Here is a 15,417-nt window from a genome sequence, read left to right on the forward strand (position 1 = left end):
TGTTTTACCCTCTGTTTTTTGTTTCTTTTCTTTCCTGCCTTCTTTTGTGTTAATGAAATATGTTTTAGAATTCCATTTTAACTTAGGATAGCGATTGGCTTTTAAGCTATACCTCTTTACAATTTTTTTTTTAGTGATTGCTCTAGTTATTTCAATACAGTTGACACTACTTATCTGTGGGTTCCACATTTGTGGATTCAACCAACCAAGCATCAAAAATATTAGGAAAAAGGAAACAATTAAAAAATAACAGTACAATAAAAAATACAAACAAAAATGAAGACTAACAACTATTAACATAGCATTTACATTGTACTAGATATTATAAGTAATCTAGAGATGATTTAAAATATACAGGAAGATTAGATAGGTAGGTAGGTAGATAGATAAGATAGATTATATGCAAATACTATGTTATTTTATATAAGGGACTTGAGCATCTGTGGATCTTACTGTTATGGGAGGGTCCTCAAACCAGTTCCCCATGGGTACTGAGGGATGACTGTCTATATCTTTAACTTTTAACAGTTTACTTACAGTTAATGTACCACTTCACATAAAAGATACAAACTTATAGGTTCATTTCTCCCTTTCTCTTATCCTTTATATTATAGAAGCCATAGGCCGGGCGCGGTGGCTCAAGCCTGTAATCCCAGCTACTTGGGAGGCCGAGGTGGAAGAAGTGCTTGAACCCAGAAGGCTGAGTTTGCAGTGAGCTGAGATCGTGCCATTGCACTCCAGCCTGGGTTACAGAGCGAGACTCCATCTCAAAAAAACAAAAACAGCCAAAAGTAAGCGATACCCAGGGTTTTGTGCAGGTATAAGGGGAAGGGCTTCCATTCCCTCTGGTGGCATTCCACCCTCCCAGTTCTTCAGTGTGTTCACCATCCCAGAAGCTTTCCAAACCCTATTTGTGGATTTTTATGGAGGTCTCATTATGTAGGCACGAATGATTAAATCATTGGTCATTGGTGATTAAATTCAATTTCCCACCCTGCTCCTCTCCCTAGAGGTTAATGGTAGGGTAGGGTATTAAAGGTCCTAAACCTCTATCATAGCTTGGTCTTTTTGGTGACCTACCTCCATCGTGTAACACAGGTATGAATAGATTTGCATGTCCAAATGGCTGCTCTGGCTATAGGAGGCTATGAGGTAGGAGAGATAAAACACTAAGATGGGCCGGGCGCGATGGCTCAAGCCTGTAATCCCAGCACTTTGGAAGGCCGAGACGGGTGGATCACGAGGTCAGGAGTTCGAGACCATCCTGGCTAACACGGTGAAACCCCGTCTCTACTAAAAAATACAAAAAGCTAGCCGGGCGAGGTGGCTGGCACCTGTAGTCCCAGCTACTCGGGAGGCTGAGGCAGGAGAATGGCGTAAACCCGGGAGGCGGAGCTTGCAGTGAGCTGAGATCCGGCCACTGCACTCCAGCCCGGGCGACAGTGAGACTCGGTCTCAAAAAAAAAAAAAAAAAAACACTAAGATGACTTAGGCTCCTTTTTTTTTTTTTCCTTTTTTTGAGACAGAGTCTTGCTCTGTCGCCCAGGCTGGTGGAGTGCAGTGGTATGATCTCGGCTCACTGCAACCTCCACCTCCTGGGTTCAAGCGATTCTCCTGCCTCAGCCTCCCTGTTAGCTGGGATTACAGCATGCATCACCACACCTGGCTAAAGTTTGTGTTTTTTCAGTAGAGATGGGATTTCATCATGTTGGCCAGGCTCGTCTCAAACTCCTGACCTCAGGTGATCCGCCTGCCTCAGCCTCCCAAAGTGCTGGGATTACAGTTGTAAGCCACTGTACCCGGCCCTAGGTTACTTTTTTTTCATTTTTGAGACAGGGTCTTACTATGTTGCCCCAGACTGGACTTGAACTCCTGGGCTTAAGTGATCCTCTCACACAGATGGGAGGACAGACTCATGTGCCACTGCAACTTTAGGCTAGGTTTTTGTTTTGAGCAACATGGTTAAGAGTAATATTATTCCCTAAAAGAGAAATATGTTTGGGAGGAAGCTGATCTAAGTCAACTTGGGTACACTGAATTTGAGATATCTGTGATTCACCTAAATGCAATGTCAAGTAGAAGCTGGATATCTGAGCCAGAAGCTCAGAGGAGTGATATGGACTGCACAGACATATTTTGAAACCAAGGATAGGCAAGAGGAGAAGGCCAGGAACCCTGCTGACATGTTCCTCACTGTATTTCAGACAGGCCAGCTTTATTGGGGGAGGAGTAGAATAAGAAGGAAGGGAAAACCAGGTGGTTCCCAACAGGTCAGTTGCAGGACTTCAGGGAAGGAACAATACATTCACAAATTCATCATTCATTCAGTTAGTCAGCATTTACTGGACATCTGCTGTGCCACGCAATGTGCCGGAGATACAGAGATAAATAAGACATGTTCCTGCTTTTAAAGAGCTCACAGTTTAGTAAGGGAAAGTAAATGTATTTGGAATTCCAGAGTGAGCTGTGTAGAAACCTATACAAGGATGATTAGGGACACAAAACACAGAGTGGGCAGTGTTATTTGCAGAGGTCAAGGAAGACTTCCAGAAGAGGTGACATGAGCTAAGTCAGAATGTACTGGAGTGATGGTAACACCCACGTGAAGTTGGAGAAACTGCTCAGAGGAGGCCAAGGGATGGCCTGGTTGGTGAGAGGTTTCCAGAAAGATTGGAGGAATAGAGAATGGAGAATGGAAGACAGATATAGAAGGGCCCAGACCAGAGATAGGACCCTTGGATGAAAGTGACTGGAAAGTACTTTATAAATTCAAAATATACTAGGTGGGAGGCTGAGGCAGGAGAATTGCTTGAACATGGGAGGCACAAATTGCAACGAGCCCAGATGGTGCCATTAACATTCCAGCCTGATGGCCGGGCGCGGTGGCTCAAGCCTGTAATCCCAGCACTTTGGGAGGCCGAGACGGGCGGATCACGAGGTCAGGAGATCAAGACCATCCTGGCTAACATGGCGAAACCCCATCTCTACTAAAAAATACAAAATACTAGCTGGGCGAGGTGGCAGGCGCCTCTAGTCCCAGTTTACTCGGGAGGCGGAGGCAGGAGAATGGCGTAAACCCGGGAGGCGGAGCTTGCAGTGAGCTGAGATCCGGCCACTACACTCCAGCCTGGGCGACAGAGCAAGACGCCGTCTCAAAAAAAAAACAAAAACAAAAACAAAAAAAACAAAAAAAAAAATTCCAGCCTGGGCAACAAGAGCAAAACTCCATTAAAAAAAAAGAATATACATATAAAAATATATATAAATAAATATATATAAATATATTAAATATATATTTAATATATTTATATATTTATTTATATTTATATATAAATATATTTATAACTATCTTAAATATTTATATATTTATTTATAGTTATATATATATATATGGAACTGCTCTGAAACCAAAAGATACGTCCCAGACCTGGCCAGATTGCCCCAGCATTGTCCCTTTTTCTGAAAAAAATAAAGTACGGAGCATTTGGCTGTCTCTAAAGAGAACTATCTGTGAGGAGATTCTATTAGGAGAGGCAGTTGAATAAGATGACTGACTGCTAAGCATCTTTACAACCTGATGGTCATATTTGTGATGCTGCAAAGTGTGGTTGATTAGAATACTGTGCCATGTGAATGTCCATGTGACCCTGTGCTTCCTGGCATGAAATTTACAGCGTGTTAACTGAGGTGAAATTGAGACTAACTTTTCCTAGAAGTAAATAGGTAGTCTTCCTCAGGGATTTAGAAGCCAGGAAGATGAGTCATTCAGACCTAACTTTGAAAGATTATATACTTAATGCTTCATCAGAGAACTGAATTGATGGGAGACTAGACTTCTGAAGAAGACCCCTTCAGCTTACCAGAAAGAACAGGGACTTGATTTAGTGCCAGACAGGCTTAGGTTCCAACAGTGGTTCCTTCAGGAGTGTGACAGATGCTATACTCAGCATCTGTGAAAGGAGAAATAATCACCTATTCTCCTTCAGTTGTTTAAAGGATTAAATGAGATAGAGGATTAAAACACCTATCACCGCTGGGTGCAGTGACTCACGCCTGTAATCCCAGCACTTTGGGAGGCCAAGGCGGGCGGATCACGAGCTCAGGAGATCAAGACCATTCTGACTAACACAGTGAAACCCCGTCTCTACTAAAAATACAAAAAAAATTAGCCTGGCGTTGTGGCGGGAGCACGTAGTCCCAGCTACTTGGGAGGCTGAGGCAGGAGAATGGTGTGAACCCAGGAGGCGGAACTTGCAGTGAGCCGAGATTGCACCACTGCACTCCAGCCTGGGCGACAGAGCGAGACTCCGTCTCAAAAACAAGAACAACAACAACAACAAAAAAACATCTATCACTTAGCTGGGCGCAGTGGCTCACGCCTGTAATCCCAGCACTTTGGGAGGCCGAGGCAGGTGGATCGATCACAAGGTCAGGAGTTACAGACCAGCCTGGCCAACATGGAGAAACCCTAAAAATACAAAAATTAGCTGGGTGTGGTGGTGCATACCTATAATCCCAGCTATTCGGGAGGCCAAGGCAGGAGAATCACTTGAACCTGGGAGTGGGAGGTTGTAGCGAGCAGAGATCAAGCTGCTGCACTCCAGCCTGGAGAAAACGAGACTCCATCTCAAAAAAATAATAATAATAATAAAAAGAGAAAGAAAGAAAAGAATGGCTACTCCATAGGCACAGCTGCCTGGTTGGGTACTTTTTTTTTTTTTTTGAGACGGAGTTTCGCTCTTGTTGCCCAGGCTGGAGTGCAATGGCCATTCTCGGCTCACCGCAACCTCCGACTCCCAGGTTCAAGCGATTCTCCTGCCTCAGCCACCCGAGTAACTGGGATTACAGGCATGTGCCACCACGCCCGGCTAGTTTTGTATTTTTAGTGGAGACGGTGTTTCTCCATATTATTCAGGCTGGTCTCGAACTCCCCACCTCAGGTGATCTTCCTGCCTCGGCCTCCCAAAGTGCTGGAATTATAGGTGTGAGCTACCACTCCCAGCCACCTGATTGGCTACTTTTTAATCATTCAAGTCTTGGCTTAAATAACCTTTGAGTGGTTAGGGAAACCCTCTCCTTCCCTAACCTTTCAAATCTAAAGTAACCACCGATAGGCAGGGTATGGTGGCTCACGCCTGTAACCCCAGCACTTTGGGAGGCTGAGGCTGGTGGATCAGTTGAGCTGAGAAGGTCGAGACAAGCCTGGGCAACTCAGTGAAACCTTGTCTCTACAAAAAATACAAAAATTGTCGGGACTTGGTGGCTCACACCTGTAGCCCCAGCTACTCAAGAGGCTGAGGTGGGAGGATGGCTTGAGCCCAGGAGGCAGAGTTTGCAGTGAGCTGAGATTGAACCACTGTACTGCAGCCTGGGTGTCAGAGCAAGACTGTCTCAATAAATAAATAAATAGCCACCAAGTCTCTCTGTTTCAACAATGTTATAATTATCTACATGCCTCATTATTTATCATTCATTTGTGCATTTGTTTCTCACACACAGAAACACAGACACACACTAGCAGGTAAGCTCTGTGTGTGAGTAGGAGCCTTTACTTATTTTATTCCATCGCTATATGCCCCATTCCTAGAAATAGTGCTTAGCACATAGAAAAACTGGATAATGGTTAAGATAATAAGCTCCGGCACCTGACCTACCAGCTCTGTTTCAAAGCTGTGTGACCTTAGGCAAGTTACCTAATCTTTCTGTGTGTCAGTTTATCCATCTATAAGGCTGGGATGATTACTAATAGTATTTATCTCATATGACACCAGGAACATGGCACGACCTCAATAAATAGTAGCTAATACCTTTTTTTTTTTTGGAGATAGTCTCGCTGTATCACCCAGGCCGGAGTGCAGTGGCTAAATCTGGGCTCACTGCAACCTCCATCTCCTGGGTTCAAGTGTTTCTTGTGCTTCAGCCTCCCTAGTAGCTGGGAGTACAGGCAAGTGCCATCACACCTGGCTACTTTTTGTATTTTTAGTAGAGACAGGGTTTCACCATGTTGGCCAGGCTGGTCTCAAACTCCTGACCTCAAGTGATCCATCCACCTCGGCCTGCCAAAGTGCTGGGATTACGGGAGTGAGCCACCATGACCGGTCAGTAGCTATTACCATTATATATACCAGCATTCAAGTGTTTGTTCGGGGGAGAAATAACATCAAATTCACCAAACATCTTTATCTTAAAAATGTAAGAAGTGTGAACTGGTAGTGCAAACGTGGCATAGGAACCAGAGCTCTTTTTCTTAAACGCTGGGTCTCAGTCACCCTGTTCCCTTTCCTGCCACAGTCATGGTGACCTCCCTAGCGTTTGAAAGTCAAACCCTTAGGATAGTTGTTCACAACTGCTCACAATTACCAGATCCAGCCTGATTCTAGCAGAGGCAAAGGCCACCCTTTCCTTAAATTGTCTGGGACCAGGCACCTTTACCAGAACCGTGGAGCCTAGCTGTAGGTTATGACTGGCCGTCGTTCAGTATTATGTTATTTATTTATTTAATTAATTTATTTTTTGAGACAGAGTCTCGCTCTGTCGCCCAGGCTGGAGTGCAGTAGCGCGATCTCGGCTCACTGCAAGCTCCGCCTCCCGGGTTCACGGCATTCTCCTGCCTCAGCCTCCCGAGTAGCTGGGACTACAGACGCCCACCACGCGCCTGCTAATTTTTTTTTGTATTTTTAGTAGAGACGGGGTTTCACCGTGTTAGCCAGGATGGTCTCGATCTTTTGACCTTGTGATCTGCCCGCCTCGGCCTCCCAAAGCGCTGGGATTACAGGCGTGAGCCACCGCGCCCTGCAGTATTATGTTATTTAAACGTGGCCGTTTAGATGTTTATGATTAAACCATTTTTTAAAATTACATTTCCACTTAAAACTTTAAATGCGTTAAGTGATAGTATTCGAAAAGACTGTATGGCAGAGCTGGGGTTTTTTCCCCCTAGTGGAACAGAAATGGGGAAATCTATAATAACTAGCCATCAGGTAAAAGCGTGCGGCCGCAATAGACCCAGCAGAGGCGGCCGATAGATGGTTAAGACTATACTTTTAGGAATCATTTCTATAGCTTGCCACTAGAGAAGCTTTTCTGGACGTGTGGAGCACCGGCAACTGCGAGGAGACGCAGTGTTCTCTCCTGAGCCTGAAACCTGCAGTTGGTGTTGCTTTGCTGCAGCTGCTGTTTGCCATTGATGGATGATTCTTCTCTGAGAGAGCAAGCGGGAGAGGATGCAGTCTGAGTAGTTTCTCTTGTTCTTCCGCTTAATGGAAGAGGAAGCTGCTTCACACAGTTGTCATTTCTAGTATTTCTGTGCTTATGTTAATGATTGCTTTACGCGTCTTCTTTTCTTTTCTTTCTTTTCTTGAGATGGAGTCTTTCTTTGTCGTCCAGACCGGAATCCTTCGGCCCCATCTTGCCTCACTGCACTCTCCACTTCCCAGGTTCAAGTGATTTTCCTGCCTCAGCTTCCCGAGTAGCTGGGATTACAGGCGCCGCCACAACGCTCGGTTAGTTTCTGTACTTTTAGTGTAGAGGGGGTTTCACCAAGTTGGTCAGGGTGGTCACGAATTCGTAACCTCAAATGTTCCACCGGCTTCGGCCTCCGAAAGTGCTGGGATGACAGGCGTGAGCCACCGCGCACGGCCAATTTTGTGTTTAATGAGGTGCTTTGGTTGTCAAATAGCAGCCTCCGTTTTGGTGTTGGGGATAGGATTTATGTAGTTTTGCTCTCCACCTAATGTCAATACCTATCTGACCTATTTTTCAAACATTTGCCATGTTCTGCTTTTTGAGCAATGGGAGTTGGAGCCTACATTCTGAGTTACTTAGGAAAGCAGTTGGAAGTGGTTTTAAATGTGCTTTTAATATTTTCTCGCCAGGTACGGTGACTCACGCCTGTAATCCCATAACTTTAGGAGGCAGAGGTGGGAGGATCGCTTGAGGCCAGGAGTTTGAGACCAGCCTGGGCAATATAGCCAGACCCTATCTCTACAAAAAAATTGTAAAAGTAGGCCAGAGTGGCAGCGACTGCCTGTAGTCCCAGCTACTCAAGAGGCTTCAATGGGAGGATGGCTTGAGCTTCTGGGAGTTCAAGGCTTCACTGAGCCCTGATGGCACCACTGTTCCGCAGCCTGGGCAACAGAATGAGACCCTGCCTGAAAATAAAAGTTTTCTTAGTCACTTAAATATTTTTTTCCCTTTCAGTACCATACTTATTTCTTTTGTTTCTTTAGTAAAATGGAGTTTAAAATTAACCTTTTGATGTTCTGGTTTTCATTTTCTCTTCCTTCCTTTCTTTCTCTCTCTCTCTCTCTTCTTCCTTCCTTCCTTCTTTTTTTTTTTTTTTTTTTTTTGAGATGGAGTCTCAGTCTGTCACCCAGGCTGGAGTGCAGTGGCATGATCTCAGCTCACCGCAACCTCCACCTCCTGGGTTAAAACGATTCTCGACCGGGCATGGTGGCTAATACCTGTAATCCCAGTACTTTGGGAGGCCGAGGCGGGCGGATCACCTGAGTTCAGGAGTTCCAGACCAGCCTGGACAACATGATGAAACCCTGTCTGTACCAAAAATACGAAAATTAGCTGGGCATGGTGGCACATGCCTGTAATTCCAGCTAATCGGGAGGCTGAGGCAGGAGAATTGCTTGAACCCGGGAGGCAGAGGTTGCAGTGAGCAAAGATAGTGCCAAAGCACTCTAGCTTGGGTGACAGCGCGACTCCGTCACCAAAAAAAAAAAAAGTGATTCTCCTGCCTCAGCCTTCCAAGTAGCTGGGACTACAGGCGCACGCCCCAAGCCCGGCTAATTTTTGGTATTTTTAGCAGAGATGGGGTTTTGCCATTTTGTCCAGGCTGGTCTCGAACTCCTGACATCAGGTGATCCACCAGCCTTGGCCTCCCAAAGTGCTGGGATTACAGGCATGAGCCACCGCACCTGCCCTCTTTTTCTTTTTTCTCACTTTCTCACTTTCTTTCTTTCTTTCATGTATGTATGTATGTATTTTGACACAGGGTCTCTCTCTATAGCCCAGGCTGGAGTGCAGTGGCACGATCTCAGCTCACTGCAACCTCTGCCTCCCGGGTTCAAGGGATTTTCCTGCCTCAGCCTCCCAAGTAGCTGGGATTATAAGCGCCCAGCACCATGCCTGGGTAATTTTTATATTTTTAGTAGAGTTGGGGTTTTGCCATGTTGGACAGGCTGGTCTCGAACTCCTGGGCCCAAGTGATTCGCCCACCTTGACCTCCCAAACTTTTGGGATTACAGGCGTTAGCCACCATTCCTGGCCTCAATACAACACTTTGACACAAGATATGTGGGGGTTGTTTCCCCACATATGAGGCAGTTCTCCAGCAGACACCGTGCCTGGCCCTTTTTTTCATTTTCCTTCTTTTTTTTGTTTTGTTTTGTTTTCTTTTTCAGACAGGGTCTCCTGTCTTCCAGGGTGGAGTGCAGTGGTTGCATTCTCGGCTCACTGCAGCTTTGCCCTTCTGGGCTCAAGAGATCCTCTTGGGCTGGGTGTGATGGCTCATGTCGGTAGTCCTAGCACTTTGGGAGGCCAAGGCAGGCAGATCACCTGAGGTCAGGAGTTCAAGACCAACCTGGCCAACATGGCAAAACACCATCTCTACTAAAATTACAAAAGTTAGCTGGGCATGGTGGCACATGCTTGGAATCCCAGCTACTGGAGAGGCTGGGAAGCCAAGATCAGGCCACTGTACTCCAGCCTGGGCGACAGAGCAAGATTCCCTCTCAAAAAAAAAAAAAGATCCTCTTGCCTTAGTCTCCTGGGTAGGTGGGACTACAGGCTTGTGCCACAATGCCTGGCTATTTTTAAAACTTTTTTGTTGCCCGACCGGGTGCGGTGGCTCATGCCTGTAATCACAGCACTTTGGAAGGCTGAGGCAGGCAGATCACGAGGTCAGGAGATCAAGACCATCCTGCCTAACACAGTGAAACCCCGTCTCTACTAAAAATATAAAAAATTAGCCAGGCGTGGTGGTGGGCGCCTGTAGTCCCAGCTACTCAGGAGGCTGGGGCAGGAGAATGGTGTGAACCCAGGAGGTGGAGCTTGCAGTGAGCCAAGATAGTGCCACTGCACTCCACTGCTCTGTTGCCTGGGCAACAGAGCAAGACTCTGTCTCAAAAAATAATAATAATAATATTTTTTGTTGCCCAACCTGGGCAACAGAGCGAAACCCAGTGTCTTAAAAAAAAAAAAAATTGCCGGGCGCAGTGGCTCAAGCCTGTAATCCCAGCACTTTGGGAGGCTGAGACGGGCGGATCACGAGGTCGGGAGATCGAGACCATCCTGGCTAACACGGTGAAACCCCGTCTCTACTAAAAATACAAAAAACTAGCCGGGTGAGGTGGCGGGCGCCTGTTGTCCCAGCTACTCGGGAAGCTGAGGCAGGAGAATGGCGTAAACCCGGGAGGCGGAGCTTGCAGTGAGCTGAGATCCGGCCACTGCACTCCAGCCTGGGCGACAGAGCAAGACTCCGTCTAAAAAAAAAAAAAAAAAAAAAATTATCAGGTTCCTCCCATTTTCGTTTATCCATCTGGGTTTATAATACTTAAGAAAACTCCAAAAGAAACATTTTCTCCTCAGGAAATGTCTACACCACTCTTCCATAGATGGCTCTTCCTTAAATTTTTTTCTACTAAAAATGTTTTTACTACAAAAGTAGTATTGTAGCAGGACAAGCTGCAGACAAAACCCCTCAGACACCGAGTTAAAGAAGGAAGGGCTTTATTTGGCTGGGAGCTTTGGCAAGACACATTTCAAAAAACCGAGCTTCCCGAGTGACCAATTCCTGTCCCTTTTAAGGGCTTACGACTCTAAGGGGGTCCGCAGGAGAGGGTCGTGATCAATTGAGCAAGCAGCGGGCACGTGACTGGGGGCTGCATGCGCTGGTAATCAGAACAGAACAGGACAGGGATTTTCACAATGCTTTTCCATACAATGTCTGGAATCTATAGATAACATAACGGGTTAGGTCAGGGGTCGATCTTTAACCAGACCCAGGGTGTGGCGCCAGGCTGTCTGCTTGTGGATTTCATTTCTGCCTTGTAGTTTTTACTTTTTCTTTCTTTGAAGGCAGAAATTGGGCATAAGACAATATGAGGGGTTGTCTCCTCCCTTAGTATGAGGTTACTTAATAATGGAATCCACCAAAGAGATGTGTGTGTGTGATGTGTTGAGACGGAGTTTTGAGCCCAGGCTGGAGTGCAATGGCACGATCTCGGCTCACCGCAACATCTGCCTCCCAGGTTCAAGTGATTCTCCTGCCTCAGCCTCCCAAGTAGCTGGGATTACAGGCATGTGCCACCATGCTTGGCTAATTTTGTATTTTTAGTAGAGATGGGGTTTCTCTATGTTGGTCAGGTTGGTCTTGAACTCCTGACCTCGGGTGATCCTCCCACCTTGACCTCCCAAAGTGCTGCAATTACAGGCAGGAGCCACCATGCCAAGTCAAGAGATACATGTTTTAAAGTTGCTAATCTGCCTTTATAAAAGTGGTGTTATGATATACACATTTTGTAACTGATTTTTTTCCCCCATTTAACAGTGCATCATGTCTATCTCTAAATTAACTGATATAGATTTAAGTTATTCATTTTCATAGCTGCTTTTTTTTTTTTTTGTATTTTTAGTAGAGATGGAGTTTCACCATGTTGGCCAGGCTGGTCTCGAAGTGACCTCAAGTGATCTGCCCGCCTTGGCCTCCCAAAGTGCTGGGATTACAGGTGTGGGCCACTGCACCCAGCTTAATTTTTTCATCTGTATATACCATAATGTACTCATCTGTACCCCTACAGATATTTAATTTTTTTATTTTTCCATAAGTTATTGGGGTATAGGTGGTATTTGTCTACATAAGTTCTTATTTATTTATTTGAGATGGAGTTTCGCTCTTTTTGCCCAGGCTGGAGTGCAATGGCGTGATCTTGGCTCACTGCAGCCTCCACCTACCAGGTTCAAGCGATTCTCCTGCCTCAGCCTCCCGAGTACCTGTGATTACGGGCGCCCACCACCATGCCTAGCTAATTTTTTATGTATTTTTAGTAGAGACGGGGTTTCTCCATGTTGGTCAGGCTGGTCTCGAACTCCTGACCTCAGGTGATCTACCTGCCTTGGCCTCCCAAAGAGCCACTGTGCCTGGCCAACATGAGTAAGTTTTTTAGTGGTGACTTGTGAGATTTTGGTGCACCCATCATCCGAGCAGTATACACTGGCACCTTATTTGTAGTCTTATCTCTTGCCCACCTCCCACCCTTCCCCTCAGCTCCCCAAGCAAGATCATTGTATCATTGTCATGCCTTTGCGTCCTCATAGCTTAGCTCCCACATATCAGTGAGAACATAAAATGTTTGGTTTTCTATTCCTGAGTTACTTCAATTAGAATAATAGTCTCCAGGCCAGTTGCGGTGGCTCATGCCTGTAATCCCAGAAGTTTGGGAGGCCAAGGCGGGAGGACCACTTGAGGTCAGGAGTTCGAGACCAGCCTGACCAACATGGAGAAACCCCGTCTCTACTAAAAATATAAAAAATTAGCCAGGCATCGTGGCGCATGCCTGTAATCCCAGCCACTCGGGAGGCTGAGGCAGGAGAATCACTTGCACCTGGGAGGTGGAGCTTGTGGTGAGCCAAGATTACGCCATTGCACTGCAGCCTGGGTAACAAGAGTGAAACTCCGTCTCAAAAAAAAAAAAAAAGGCTGGGCACGGTGGCTCAAGCCTGTAATCCCAGCACTTTGGGAGGCCGAGACGGGCGGATCACGAGGTCAGGAGATTGAGACCATCCTGGCTAACATGGTGAAAACCCGTCTCTACTAAAAAATACAAAAAACTAGCTGGGCGAGGTGGCGGGCGCCTGTAGTCCCAGCTACACGGGAGGCTGAGGCAGGAGAATAGCGTAAACCTGGGAGGCGGAGCTTGCAGTGAGCTGAGATCCGGCCACTGCACTCCAGCCCGGGCGACAGAGCAAGACTCTGTCTCAAAAAAAAAAAAAAAAAGAATTATAGTCTCCAGTCTCATCCAGTTTCCTGCAAATGCCATTAATTCATTCCTTTTTATGGCTGAGTAGTATTTCAATGTATAAATACACCACAGTTTCTTTATCCACTCGTTGATTGATGGGCATTTGGGTTCGTTCCTTGATTTTGCGATTGTGAATTGTGCTATTTTGCATTAAAAATTTTTTTTAATTTGTTATAGTAGAGACAAAGTCTCACTGTGTTGCCCAGACTGGTCTTGAACTACTGGGCTCAAGCAGTTGTCCCGGGTTTGCCTCCCAAAGTGCTGGGATTACAAGTATGAGATAGCATGTGCAGCCTATTTTTGCAGTTTTTAGTAATCAGAAACAATGCTTTGATAAAATACCTTGTAATATATCTTTACAGGCCAGGCACAGTGGCTCACGTCTGTAATCCCAGCACTTTGGGAGGCTGAGGCAGGTGGATCACGAGGTCAGGAGTTCGAGATCATCCTGACCAACATTGTGAAACCCTGACTCTACTAAAAATACAAAAATTAGCCGGGTGTGGTGGCAGGCGCCTGTAATCCCAGCCACTCAGGAGGCTGAGGCAGGAGAATTGCTTGAACCTGGGAGGCAGAAGTTATAGTGAGCCAAGATTGCACCACTGCACTCCAGCCTGGGCAACAGAGCAAGACTCCGTCTCAAAAAAAAAAAAAAAAAAAAAAAAAAGCAGTAGGTTGTAAACCTATACTTCTTATGATTGACTATACATTGGGTGTTCCTACAACTCACTCCCCAGGTTTGATTAATTTGCTAGAGTGGCTCATAGAACTCAGGGAAACACTTTACTTAGGTTTACCCATTTATTGTAAAGATATCACAAAAGATACAGATGAGCAACTGAATGGAAATGATGTCTAGGGCAAGGCATGTGGGAAAAGGCTTGGAGATTCCATGCCTTCCCTGGCCCACCCTCCCTGAACCTCTCCATGTTCAGCTGTTCAGAAGCTTCCCAACCCAGTCCTTTTGGGTTTTTATGGAAACTTCATTACGTAGGCATGGTAGATTAAATCACTAGCCATTGGTGATCAATTTAACCTTCAGCCCCTCTCCCCTCCCCAAAGGTTGGGGGGCAGGGCTAAGAGTCCCAACCCTCTCATCGTGCTTTGGTCTTTCCAGTGACCAGCTGTCATCCTGATGCCATCTGGATGGGCCCAGTCACTAGCTACAGTCAGCATCAGCATACAAAAGATACTCATCATTCCAGAGGTTCAAAGAGTTTTAGAAGCTCCATATCAGGAAACAGGCATGAAGACCAAATATATATTTCTTGTTTTTTTTTCCTTTTTTTTTTTTTTTTTTTTGAGACAGAGTCTCACTCTGTCACCTAGGCTGGAGTGCAATGGCACGCTCACTGCAGCCTCTGCCTCCTGGGCTTCAAGCAATTCTCATGACTCAGCCTCCCAAGTAGCTAGGATTACAGGCGCCCACCACCATGCCCAACTAATTTTTGTATTTTTAGTAGAGATGGGGTTTCACCATGTTCACCAGACTGGTCTCGAACTCCTGACCTCAAGTGATCCATGTACTTCTGCCTCCCGAAGTATTGGGATTACAGGCGTGAGCCACCATGCCCAGCCCCAAATAAATCTTTTTTTTTTTTTTTTTTGGAGACAGAGTCTCGCTCTGTCACCTAGGCTGGAGTGTACTGGCATGATCTCAGCTCACTGCAACCTCTGCTTCACCAGTTGAAGCAATTCTCCTGCCTCAGCCTCCCAGGTAGCTGGGACTACAGGCGCATGCTACCATGCCCCGCTAATGTATGTAATTTACTAGTAGAGACAGGGAGACGGGGTTTCACCACATTGGTCAGGCTGGTCTCCAACTCCTGACCGCAGGTGATCCACCCGCCTCGGCCTCCCAAAGTGTTGGGATGACAGGCATGAGCCACCGCGCCCGGCCCCAAATATATGTTTCACAATATCACAGAGACAGTGGTATAGTGCGTGGACTTTGGAACCAGACTGGTTTGTGACCTCTGGCAAATTGATCTCTCTCCATTTCTCCATCTACAAAATAGTGATAATAATAGTTTCTTCTTCCTGTTGTAGAGTTGTGAGGATTAAGTGAATTAAAAGAATGATGCCTGGCACACATTATTGTTAATATCAGATATTACCTCGTAGGAGGCCCAGAGGTTAGGTGACTGACCCATCTCGAGGCCCTGGGCTAATGAGGGTGGTATTAGGATGTCAACATTTGAATCCAGGTCTTTTAATTTTTTTGGTCAGTCTTTGTACCATGTCATAGCTGCCTCTGGTCACTTCTTGTGGGACTGTTTTTAGTTACCTTTATAGCAGCCACAACATGGGTACAATGCTGGCCTAAAATAATTATTTGTTGAATGAATAAGTGTTATTTTTTATTAGGAAATCTCCAAGGGGCATG

The 15,417-nt window shown here is 45.9% G+C and overlaps 1 non-coding gene across 1 annotated transcript; it reads left to right on the forward strand.

Annotated features, from left to right (window-relative positions):
- Nucleotides 1-7,031: 7,031 nt before the first annotated feature.
- LOC115895087 lies at nucleotides 7,032-7,239 on the forward strand. The gene has a single exon (XR_004055281.1). It is a non-coding gene; the product is annotated as a small nucleolar RNA U3 (small nucleolar RNA).
- Nucleotides 7,240-15,417: the final 8,178 nt, after the last annotated feature.

This window comes from Rhinopithecus roxellana, chromosome 19 (assembly GCF_007565055.1).
Source record: "Rhinopithecus roxellana isolate Shanxi Qingling chromosome 19, ASM756505v1, whole genome shotgun sequence".
NCBI lineage: Eukaryota > Metazoa > Chordata > Mammalia > Primates > Cercopithecidae > Rhinopithecus > Rhinopithecus roxellana.